The sequence below is a fragment of the Podarcis filfolensis genome (assembly GCF_964270895.1).
Source record: "Podarcis filfolensis genome assembly, chromosome: 8".
Lineage (NCBI taxonomy): Eukaryota > Metazoa > Chordata > Lepidosauria > Squamata > Lacertidae > Podarcis > Podarcis filfolensis.
The window spans coordinates 79,669,429-79,681,364 of record NC_139611.1 but is presented as its reverse complement, the minus strand read 5'-3'; the positions used below and the strand labels follow the sequence as shown (position 1 = coordinate 79,681,364).

Sequence of the window (11,936 nt, the reverse complement as noted above, 5' to 3'; positions counted from 1 at the left end):
CACAGAGAGCCCAAGGCAAGGTTGAGCAAGGGTGCTGGGTACTGATTCTAAGCCCTCCTGTTGGGTTGCACCATTGTTCCACATGAACTGAGCATTGTTGAGCTCTAGAATTATGTAAAGGTGTATGTGCTGGCCCAATACAACAGTCCAGCACATCCACTGCTTCACCTGCAGATGTAAAGGAGAAGCAGAGCTGTGTATTACCAGCTTGTTGCAGACAACGTACTCCAAAACTTCGGATAACCCCACTCAGTGTTTTTATGTAAAGGTCCAAGATGATGGCCCTTCGGCTTGATCCGGCAGAGTTCTTAGTTCTTTAAGAAGAAGAAGAAGAGTTTGGATTTGATGTCCCGCCTTTCACTCCCTTTTTTAAGGAGTCTCAAAGCGGCTAACATTCTCCTTTCCCTTCCTCCCCCACAACAAACACTCTGTGAGGTGAGTGGGGCTGAGAGACTTCAAAGAAGTGTGACTGGCCCAAGGTCACCCAGCAGCTGCATGTGGAGGAGCGGGGAAGCGAACCCAGTTCCCCAGATTACGAGACTACCGCTCTTAACCACTATACCACACTGGCTCTGAAAGGGGAAAACTGAAAGGGGAAAACTAAGAACCACTGTATTTAACACGCCTCTGTGTATAAGACGCCCCCTATTTTGAGGGACTCCAAGTTAAGAAAACCACTACACCACACTGGCTTTAAAGAGGGACAAAACATAAATGGGAACATTTCTTTCATAAAATATTAAGGCAGGAAGTTAAGAGGACAAGCGCTGATTGTAAGCAAGGCAGTATGACCACCCCAAAACTTTTCCAGGAGTGAACCGCCTTGAAAGGAGGATCACGTATAACCACCCCAATATCACCTTGTGCACAAACCATCGTGAATGCACAATGAAAACGACAGCTTGTGGGGAGGGGGCTTTCAGTGTCTAGGACCCATGAGCTGGCTAGAGGCAGAGAACGGCTCTAGGGAATGACCAGATGAAGACAGGGGAAACTTCTCCCCATGGCCACCCCCAAGCAGCCCCCATGGTTTGGTGTACACATCAAACGCCAATGGGTGTTTTGTTTGCAAAGCAGCCCTTTCCTGACAAAGACATTGCTGCCCTTGCGGGGTGGGAGGGAAGGATTGCTGGGAGATTTCCTCTGGCACCCCCAGCTCCATCAGCATGCTGAGGTTTGGGGTCATTCCCAGGGGCGCGAGGGTGTTAGAGAAGGCTGGAAACAAGGCCCCACAGCCGTTGCCTCTCTAACCGGTTGCGCTAGAGGGGTCAGAGGACTTTGCAATATCTCAGACTGCAATCACCACGCTATTTGCCTGTCACCATGGCCATCAAGCCCGGCTATCAACACGGCAATTGCCTTTCTCTGTCTCTATGTTTCCATATCGCTCCATTTCCCCCCCTCTCCTTTCTTCTCCGATCCCCCTCCCCAATCCTTCTTCCCTTCACTCTGTCTCCCGGGTGCCATAATTCCATCCACCAGCATGTCTCCTGTGTCTTTCTCTCTATCAGCTGTGAAAATTCTGCCTGCCTCCCTTTTTCAATTGGGCATGATGTGCCCATGGGGCAGGGGCAGGGGAATAGGCTCAGGGTGAAGGGGGCGGCGGGACTGGGGAGAGAGAAGACTCAAACACAAACACATAATACGTGTACCTTAAACTACCTGCTACCTACCTGCACAGACAATGATAATGTATTTGGCAGAGGAAATCTGGAACCAAGAATCAGTGCCAGCGCAAGTTACGAATGGTTGTGATCCGGTTTAAAGGCAGCAATGCTTCTGAATGCTGGTTGCTGGAAGCTGTAGGAGGGGAGACTGCTCTTGTGCTCGGATCCTGCTTCCTGGTTTTGGCCACTGTGAGAACAGGGTACTGGATTAGATGGGTCATTGGCATCATCCAGCAGGCTCATCACATGTGCTTATCAAGTGGCACCATTTTCTGGGGCAATACCATTTCTGGCAGCAGCTAAAATGGGCTGGTGTACATTTTAGGTGGGGAGACTCCCTATGCCAGAGTTATGTAACTTGTTACCCTCTCTATGTTGCAGGACTACAACTCCCATCATCCCTGGCCATTTGCCACGCTGTCTGGGGCTGATGGGAATGGTAGTCCAAAATAATCTGGAAGACCCTAGGTTCCCCATCCATGCCATACACCAGGGGTCAGCAAACTTTTCCAGCAGGGGGCCAGTCCACTGTCCCTCAGACCTTGTGGGGGGCCGGACTATATTTTGGAAAAAAATAATAATGAATTCCTGTGCCCCACAAATAACCCAGAGATGCATTTTAAATAAAAGCACACATTCTACTCATGTATAAACACGCTGATTCCCGGACCAGCCACGGGCCGGATTTAGAAGGCGATTGGACTGGATCCGGCCCCTGGGCCTTAGCTTGCCTACCCATGCCATACACAGAGAACATAGTTTTTCCCCTGACATGTTACCTTTCTATGTTCAGGGATTTTCTTCTCTTTCACGAGGAGATAATTCAGATATGAAGCTTGAAGTTGTATCCAGCAAAAAGCTTTACCGCTAGGTATCTTGAATCACATAAACTTGCCATTAGGCCTTGCAAGATTTCCCCCCTACAGTGCAGTGACCTACTCTTCCTTAACAGCTGACATATCCGTCAACACAGCTCTAGATTAGTCCAGCAGAGGTTGTTGTCTATGCTAACAGCAAGTGACTGAAGGCAGATGCCTGTTATCAAGGCTAGTCTAGAGTTTATGCAGCTATCAGTGGCACTCACACAGTTGCCCCCCCCATGTCTTAGCAATGCCTCTCAGCACCTTGTTCCCCTTACCCTCACAGGCCTTTGCCAATGCAGAAGGAAGGAGAGCTGGGATCAGTCCTCAAGCTCAGGCTTTGAAGCAGCGCCAGTAGGAAGAAACATGCTTGAAACATTATCCAGCCCTTTAGCATCTTCCAGCCTTTGCACACGGCCAAGGTGCATGCTGGGAATTAGGTAAAGGGACCCCTGACCATTAGGTCCAGTCGTGGCCGACTCTGGGGTTGAGGCGCTCATCTCGCTTTACTGGCCGAGGGAGCCGGCGTACAGCTTCCGGGTCATGTGGCCAGCATGACTAAGTCGCTTCTGGCGAACCAGAGCAGCGCACGGAAACGCCGTTTTCCTTCCCGCCGGAGCAGTACCTATTTATCTACTTGCACTGGCGTGCTTTTGAACTGCTAGGTTGGCAGGAGCTGGGACTGAGCAACGGGCGCTCACCCCGCCGCGGGGATTCGAACCGCTGACCTTCTGATCAGCAAGTCCTTAGGCTCTGTGGTTTAACCCACAGCGCCACCCGCGTCCCTTATGCTGGGAATTAGGGATGGGCAAAAAGTAGGTGTGTGGAACCTGCAGATGGGTGTGAAGGAAGAGGAGGAAGGGGTGGCAGAGAGGGAGGGAGGGAGGAAGAGAGCGAGCGAGGGAGATAAAGAGAGAGAGAGAGAGAGAGAGAGAGAGAGAGAGAGAGAGAGAGAAGCAGTAGCATAGAACAGATTGACAGAAAGAGAGAGAAGCGGGGTTTTATGTCAGGTGCTTCTCACTACAGACAGATGACCCACAACGGATGACCTGCAAAGGAATGTGGCCCTTGCCTGGACAGAAAAAACAAAAAGTTCCCCTGTTAAAGCTTGTGAATCAATTAGTTGTTTTATGTCCTGTTTTCCAACAAAACAAATGTATTTCTTCATCGAAAATTCTTCCAACCTGTCCAGAACTTGACATGTTTCAACTGGGATGAAGTTTCATTGCATGCCCTTCTTTTTCGATTTTTGGCATGTGTGTTCAGCCCAATCTTTGGAAATGTGGTCCTGAAACCATGCTGGCGTACAAAACGTGTACATGCTGCAAGTTCTAGTTGCAGCTTCATCTTGCATCCTATGGGAGTTGGGGGCAATGCTGGTGAACATCTAGGGAAGGACAAGTGAAGCCGTTCCACACACCTGACGCATACAAACACATAGACGAACATAAACAATGTGTATGCAGATGTGAGCAGCTACCAAAGACTGTGTTATCTGTGCTCTTAAAACTCACAGCCAGGGATGAGCACTGGGTCCACATGCTCAACCGAGTGTGCGGATTAATTCATTAATTGTCACATTTATATCCTCCCTCTCTCCACTTTTTCATCACAATGACCCTGTGAAGTAGGTTAGGCTGAGAGGCAGCGACTGGCCCAGCAGCGTAGCTAGGGGGGTGGGCAGGGCACACTGGGTGTCACTTACCCGGGGGCGGCACTTACCACGGGGCCTGCGGTTGAGGGGGACGCGGCGGGCAGACTCCATGCAGGCTCTTCCCAGAGTGCCCTGCCCTGCTTGCCCCGCCCCCATGGATGGCTCGCCTCGCCCCCGGGTGCACGGGAGCCCGAGCGCCTAGCTATGTCACTGGACTGCCCCCAAGTGGCCTTCGTGGTTGAGTCAGGATTTGAACCCCAGTTCTCCACGTCCTATTCCAGCACTCTAACCCAGGGGTAGGCAACCTAAGGGCCGTGGGCCGGATGTGGCCCAATTGCCTTCTCAATCCGGCCCACGGATGGTCTGGGAATAAGCATGTTTTTACATGAGTAGAATGTGTCCTTTCATTTAAAATGCATCTCTGGGTTATTTGTGGGGCCTGCCTGGTGTTTTTACATGAGTAGAATGTGTGCTTTTACAGTGGTACCTCAGGTTAAGTACTTAATTCGTTCCAGAGGTCCGTTCTTAACCTGAAACTGTTCTTAACCTGAGGTACCACTTTAGCTAACGGGGCCTCCCGCTGTCGCTGCACCACCGGAGCACGATTTCTGTTCTCATCCTGAAGCAAAGTTCTTAACCTGAGGTACTACTTCTGGGTTAGCGGAGTCTGTAACCTGAAGCGTATGTAACCTGAGGTACCACTGGGTTATTTGTGGGGCATAGGAATTCATTCATTTTTTTTCTTCAAAATATATAGTCCGGCCCACCACATGGTTTGAGGGACGGTGGACCAGCCCATGGCTGAAAAAGGTTGCTGACCCCTGCGAGTCTAGCTGGTAGTCCACACAGACTCTTCTGTACCTCTGTGTGGTACTTGGCAGGGGTTAAACTGTGGCTTGCACAGAAGAGTATCTGCCTCAGTCAGACCCTGGGTTTGGCACACCCATTGCTAGTAAGAGTAGGCCTTGCCAAGCCAATTAACCTATTGCAAAAAAAAAAAAAAAAGGCAGGAGGAGGATTACATGGGTGGAGCCTATTCAGCTAAATGCACACTCTATTGGATTATTGTAACTGAAAACCAATAAAAAATATTATAAAAAAATAAAAATAAATGCTCACTAAACAGCCTACTCCATGTGGATGCAGGTGGCGGTCATGCAAGCAGAAACTGGTCTTTTTGCCCCACTGGATGTAGGACATACAGGCAGCATCAAGAAACAGAAACTCAAATTGCAATACGGTCTTCTTTCGTGTTGCATCTGTTTGAGCTGCATGAGCACAGGGGAGATCTATATGTGTCTGTGTCAATGTATGCTCCTGTCTTTGCATACCTTGCTGTTGACAGCTGGTGCTGGAAAGCAGGAGCCAGGAAGTAAAGAACTGCCTAACTCCTGGGTAGAGCTCCAGAGACACCGTTGCCATCATACCTGGGACATATGACTTGCCCCTTAAGAATCCTGGGAATTGTAGTTTGACAGGGATGCAATTCCCAACACTCTTAACCAATTACAGTTCCCAGGATTTGGGAGGGGAGAGTCACATTCTTTAAATGTGTGGTGTGGATCGGCCCTGAGGCTGTGTATACACCATATGTTTGAAGCAAATTTAAGGCACACCCCCTGCAAGAATCATGGGAGCTGTAGTTTATCCCTCACAGAGCTACAGTTCCCAACATCCTTAACAAATTTCCAGGATTCCTGGGGGAGGGGTGCTTTAACTGGTTTGTATTGTATTAAGTGTTGGTTCTATGAAAAAAAATTAGGTGTAAGAAGAGAATTCCTGGATGCCAAGATCCCCAGCAGAGATTTAAAATCACAAATTATGCAGCAAAGTAAAGCACGGAAATATAGACTGTTAGACCTTTAAAATATGCCCTTGAGAGTTCTGAAACTTCCCTCTTCCCCTAGCATAGAAAAACACTAGACATTTGGTAAGTTAAAATGGTTTACTTACAAACTCTCCAAAGATCAGATTCATGTGCTTTTCCATACAACATTCAGAAAAAGTTGCACAGGTAGTAAAACTTGGCTTAGTTACTGTGGTGAAAGTTCTTAAATTATTCGTATAGGAACTCAAGAGTGGTTTGTGAGAGCCATGTGGCTAAGCTAGCTCCTCTCCACAAGCGGACCTTCTCAGGTAAACTGAAGGGAAACAAAGTCTTGATTGCATAGTTCCTCCCAGGGTGAGCTAAGCCTGGCAGGACAGCTTACTCTATGGTCTTAACCCCTTCATGCATTAATTAGATTTAAGCACGGTTATATGAGGCTGGTTATCCTGCACTGAGTTCCACAGTGTAAATTATGTACCTAAAGTTAGTCATGCCCATCCATTTCAATAGGTCTACTTTGAGCAGGACTAACATCTGATACAACCCAATGTATGGTGTGCACATAGCCTACGTTCTGCTTAAAAAGTCATTCTTAATTCATTCAGCCTCTATACTCTCCATTCCAACCTTTTTAATCTCTTAAAGGGACTGTGAGCACCTCAGGGACAGAAGCATCTGCATTTGGGGAAATTCCTGTGAGCTCCTCTGAGTTCACAGGAAAAAGTGAGATATACATAAAGCTAATAAACAAATGTTGTGCATTCCTGTGCTGACCAACCTCAAAGAAAAAGGAACAAACATGTGGACTGACTTTTTGTACATCTGACTGAGGGCTTATCCACACCTCTGCTTGCCCTGCCTCTTTCCCCCAGGGAAATACGCTCTTTTGGACTGAATTGGAACAAACAGCAATTGGGTTTTCAATGGACTGCCATGTGTTCCGATTTAGCGCTAAAGAGCTGGTTTTCTGGAGGAAGTGGCAGAGTGAAGGCAAAACTGCTTGGATCGCTCGGACCCGTGTCTAGAAAGTGTGGGAGAAGCAGAAACCCACTCAGACGCATACCTAGAAAGCACAGGGCCAGCAGAAATGTGGATGAGCTCTCAGAATCATCTATTCTGCCTGGCATCAGCTCTCAGGGCCAGCCCTACCATCAGGCAAAATGAGGCAGCTGCCTCAGCCAGCAGGTGTAAGAGGGCAGCTCCACTGCCACCAGCCATCCTAAGTCTCCTAACTTCCTAGCCATTCCCATTCTTCTGAGTCCCGATGGCAGCAATTTACATTATTTGAGATTGGTCTTCATCAAACAATCACAAGTTGGTGAAAGATATAAAACAATTTCAACCAAAACAGTAGGTGGAGCCAGAGCCAACTAAGGACAATTGGTCCTGCCTCTTGCAAGGCCAACACTTAGATGAAGTTTTGACAATTTATATACTGTTTGGTTACAATTGTTTCTAAATGGTGTACAAGAAACCTAATGCAACGGAAACAAAGATCACCTGACTGTCTATTGCAGAGAAAATAACTCAAAAATTACGTGTTTCTATGGGTAAGGAAGACCTGGAACACTTCTACGGTGTTTGCAGTGGCGTAGCGTGGGTTGTCAGCACCCGGGGCAAGGCAAGTAATTTGCGCCCCCTAACCCGTGGATTTTAGCACTCGAGTCTCTTCCACTAGATTAGCGCGCGCCCCCTCAGATGTTGCGCCCGGTGCAGCTGGCCCCCCCTGCACCCCCCACGCTACGCCACTGGGTATTTGGTAAGATTTCATTTCTTATGTGTCAAATGCAGATAGGCAAAACTCTTTCCCTTACCAAATCATGAAATTTGGCTTTCATGATGTGTTTTGCTGCCCCCTGTATTATTCACTATCTCATTTATTTGGAAAATATAACCTTTGCACTGCGTGTATGTCTCTCAACTTTGATTTTTGTTTTTTGCATTTTTGACTTTGCATTATATACAAAAATATAATAATACAACTTTTGTTTTTTTAAAAACAACAACACTCTGTGTGCAAGGAACTCAACAAAAAAAAACACAGAAAGAAAAATAACTTGTGTATGTTTTAAAGTACAGTATGGTTGTGAATCCCCCCCCCCTCCCAATTCTTTGTTTTATCTTTTTGCAAACCACTTTGAGGCTTTTTACAATCAAGCAGTGTATACATTTTATGAAATGCATGCATGCATGAATGAATAAGAACTGTAAAATATAAGAAGGCTGGCTGGCAGGAGCCGGCTGAGATTTGTGGGGCACTGCCCCATTTACTCTAGTGGACCAGCCTCCTGCTTTTAGCCAGAGACGCCAGGAATATGGAACCCACCCAGGATCTTCCCCTGTAAAGCACTCTGTTGGCTAATTATAGGACCTTTCACCATATCTAGATCTTTTTCTGCAACGGGGCTTAGAGCCCGAGTGATGTGTTGGTAGCAGAGCAGCATCAGAGATGCTCTAGGCACCTTCCCTGGTTTTTTAAAGCAAGTCTCTTAAATATATATATATATATATATATATATATATATATATATATAAAGAAATCTATAAAGGAAAATACATATTTCCACTATGCTGGTCACTGAATGCAAAAGCAGTAGAATGACTGAACACTTTGATTATTGTCCTGTGCAATCCTTTGTAAGTTTACTCAGAAGTAAGACCCACTATATCTAGCGGTCTTTCTGCTATCCTATATGTTTACTGCTCAGAATTAGGTCCCTTTGAGTTCAATGGGTTTTACTCTTAGGTAAGTGGGCATAGAAGGGACACAGGTGGCGCTGTGGGTTAAACCACAGATTCTAGGGCTTGCCGATCAGAAGGTCGGCTGTTCGAATCCCCGCGACGGGGTGAGCTCCTGTTGCTCGGTCCCTGCTCCTGCCAACCTAGCAGTTCGAAAGCACGTCAAAGTGCAAGTAGATAAATAGGTACCACTCCGGGGGGAAGGCAAACAGCGTTTCTGTGCGCTGCTCTGGTTTGCCAGAAGCGGCTTAGTCATGCTGGCCACATGACCCGGAAGCTGTACACCGGCTCCCTCGGCCAGTAAAGCGAGATGAGCGCCACAACCCCAGAGTCGGCCACGACTGGACCTAATGGTCAGGGGTCCCTTTACCTTTACCTTTAAGTGGGCATAAGATTGCAGTTGGAGTCCCCTTGATGTCAATATGTAAGGCTGTTGAGGAGCCACCATCACCCTGGGGGTCCCAGCATCTCAAAACATATCCTAGGGACCTCTCCCTGGCCCCACCTTCCTCACCTGAGACACAGGTAGGCACAAGAACCTGATGCCAAATTCTACTGGTTCTCTGTACTGCCACCTTGTGGGATGAGCAGGCACTAGGAAATCAGTTTTGGGTATAGGCCTGAGCCCTTGGAGAGACTTTGCCCTTCAGACAAAACAGCAATAAACCAGGTAGGTGGGACTTGCAACAAAATGTTGCAGAAGTGCTCCTCTTCAGGGCTCCAGCTTGCCAGCCATGCCAGCTTCCAAGATCCTCCATTCCATTCCTCCTCCCCAGTTTTCCCTTTCCCCATCCAGCAGTCAGTGTGCGCATGGATTACTGCAATGCGTTATATGTGGGGCTGCCTCTGGAGATGGTTCAGAAACTTCAGCTGGTGGAAAATTCGATGGTCAGGTTGCCCATCTAAACAAAACAGTTTGAGCATATAGCACCAATCCTGGCACTGGCTGTCAGTTAGTTTCCAGGCCCAATTCAAAGGGCTGGAGCTGACCTATAAAGCCTTATGCATTTCAGGACTGCAATACTGAAAGGACCACCTCTCCTCATATGAACCACTTCGGACCCTGTGCTTGTCATTGGAGGCTCTTTTCTGTGTCTCTGCTCCCCAATATGTCCACAGGGTAACAACATGGGATTGGGCCTTTTCTGTGGTGGCTCCCTGTCTGTGGCCTGCTCTCCCCAGACAGTCTCACCTGGTGCCATCATTGCATGTCTTTTAGGCACTAGGCAAAAACATTCCTCTTTACCTAGGCCTTTGGCCATTAAATAATCCATGACCTGTTAAATGTGAGGGGCAGAGACGGGACCGGACGGGACCGGACCCGGACCGCTATTATGCTTATTTTATTATTATGCTGTGTATTATGTTATTATGATGCTGCATAAATTATGATCCCAGCACCTTGGGATCTTTGGATAAAGGGTATATAAATTGAATTAAGAAGAAGAATATTATTACTATATATTAATTAATATCAGTATTAATAATCATGTGGCTACCAAGCATACTCAGTCTTCCTTGGGCTCTTAGAGTTTTTTTCTGGGTGGGTGTGTATGTTAACATTTCACCCTTCCTAAATATTATTCTGTACTCCTAAAGCTTTTGTTTGTTGCTTTTTTGTTTGTTGCTTTTTTGTTGGAAGCCAGCCAGAGTGGCTGGGGCAACCCAGTCAGATGGGTGGGGTATAATAATAATAAAATTATTATTATTATTATTATTAGTAGTAGTAGTATTACTACTACTACTATTACTAATGGTCACTATATGGAGTGTGACGCGGCAGCTAAAAAAGCCAATGCAATTCTGGGCTGCATCAATAGGAGTATAGCATCTAGATGAAGGGAAGTAATAGTGCCACTGTATTCTGCTCTGGTCAGACCTCACCTGGAGTACTGTGTCCAGTTCTGGGCACCACAGTTCAAGAAGGACACTGACAAACTGGAACGTGTCCAGAGGGCAACCAAAATGGTCAAAGGCCTGGAAATGATGCCTTATGAGGAACGGCTAAGGGAGCTGGGCATGTTTAGCCTGGAGAAGAGGAGGTTAAGGGGTGATATGATAGCCATGTTCAAATATATTGGCAGGGGGTTGGACTTGATGGCCCTTGTGGTCTCTTCCAACTCTATGATTCTATGATTCTATGATTCTATGATTCTATGATTCTATGATTCTATGAATCAGCACTCTGACTAAGGGCCACTCCAGAATAATGGTGTTTCTGCAACTCGCCTTAGTGGCAGATTTATTGCAGACTGTCCACACATCATTCTGTGTTATTAGTTGTTCTGCGATGCGTCCCCAATTTTACTGCCTTACTGCTGTCTAGACGGGCACTTTTGCACTAAAGAGCAACAAAAGACGCGCAAAAAACCCTGGAGCATTTGTGTCACGGAAAGTTAAAGGGTTTCGGCGGGAAGCTACGGAAGATGCACTGATTGAAAAACCCCAAAACCTTTGCAGGGGGAGCGAAAAGTATTGAAACCACGATCGCCTAAAACCACCCTGATACCATCACAAGCACAAATCATCACGGGTGCACAATAAAGAGGACATTTGGAGGTGGAATCCCTGCAGTTTAAGATAGCATTGTGGGCTCCCATGAAAGAGCTCGAAAACCCAGGTCCACACCCTTAGGGGTATCCCATAGATGACGACCACCCAAGTCTCCAAGGTGCCAGGTTCTCTCTCTACCCGCCACAATTCTGCCTCGCCTTTTTGCCCAGCTAATGCCAACGTACTGCCCATGTCCCTTGAGGAAAGGAAGCGGGTGGGGGGGTGCGCTCCTGTCCCAGAGCGTATCATTTAACAAAGGAGCTGGTGGATCAATGCTGACTCCTCGCCTAAATGTGGCAGGCCCCGGCCTGCTCTGGTGTCGCTGCGCGTTGCCCTCCGGCAGACAGCTTGAGTGATGGTACACATTAAACAGTTAATCCGCCTGATTGAATGTTTGCTTCCTCCAAATTGAAACATTAAACAACAACGGAGGGAGAAGAGGCGGCGACAAATCAGTCATGAAAGATTCATTTTCTCCCGAATAATGTATCTCATGAGCTCGGAATATACAAATAGGCCGGAGCCACCGGCGGAAACTCCACCTCCCCCCCTCCCTCCCCACCTGCCAGGCTGGGAGCAGGGCCACCCAGCATCCTCCCCACAGCCAATTTGGCCCTCTCAATATCGCCAGGGGG

At 47.5% G+C, this 11,936-nt stretch overlaps 1 protein-coding gene across 1 annotated transcript in view; it reads right to left on the bottom strand.

Moving 5' to 3' along the window:
- ERFL (ETS repressor factor like) overlaps positions 1–11,936 on the bottom strand; it is a 159,484-nt gene that overhangs the window by 96,543 nt on the left and 51,005 nt on the right. The gene's annotated exons all lie outside the window — the stretch shown is intronic.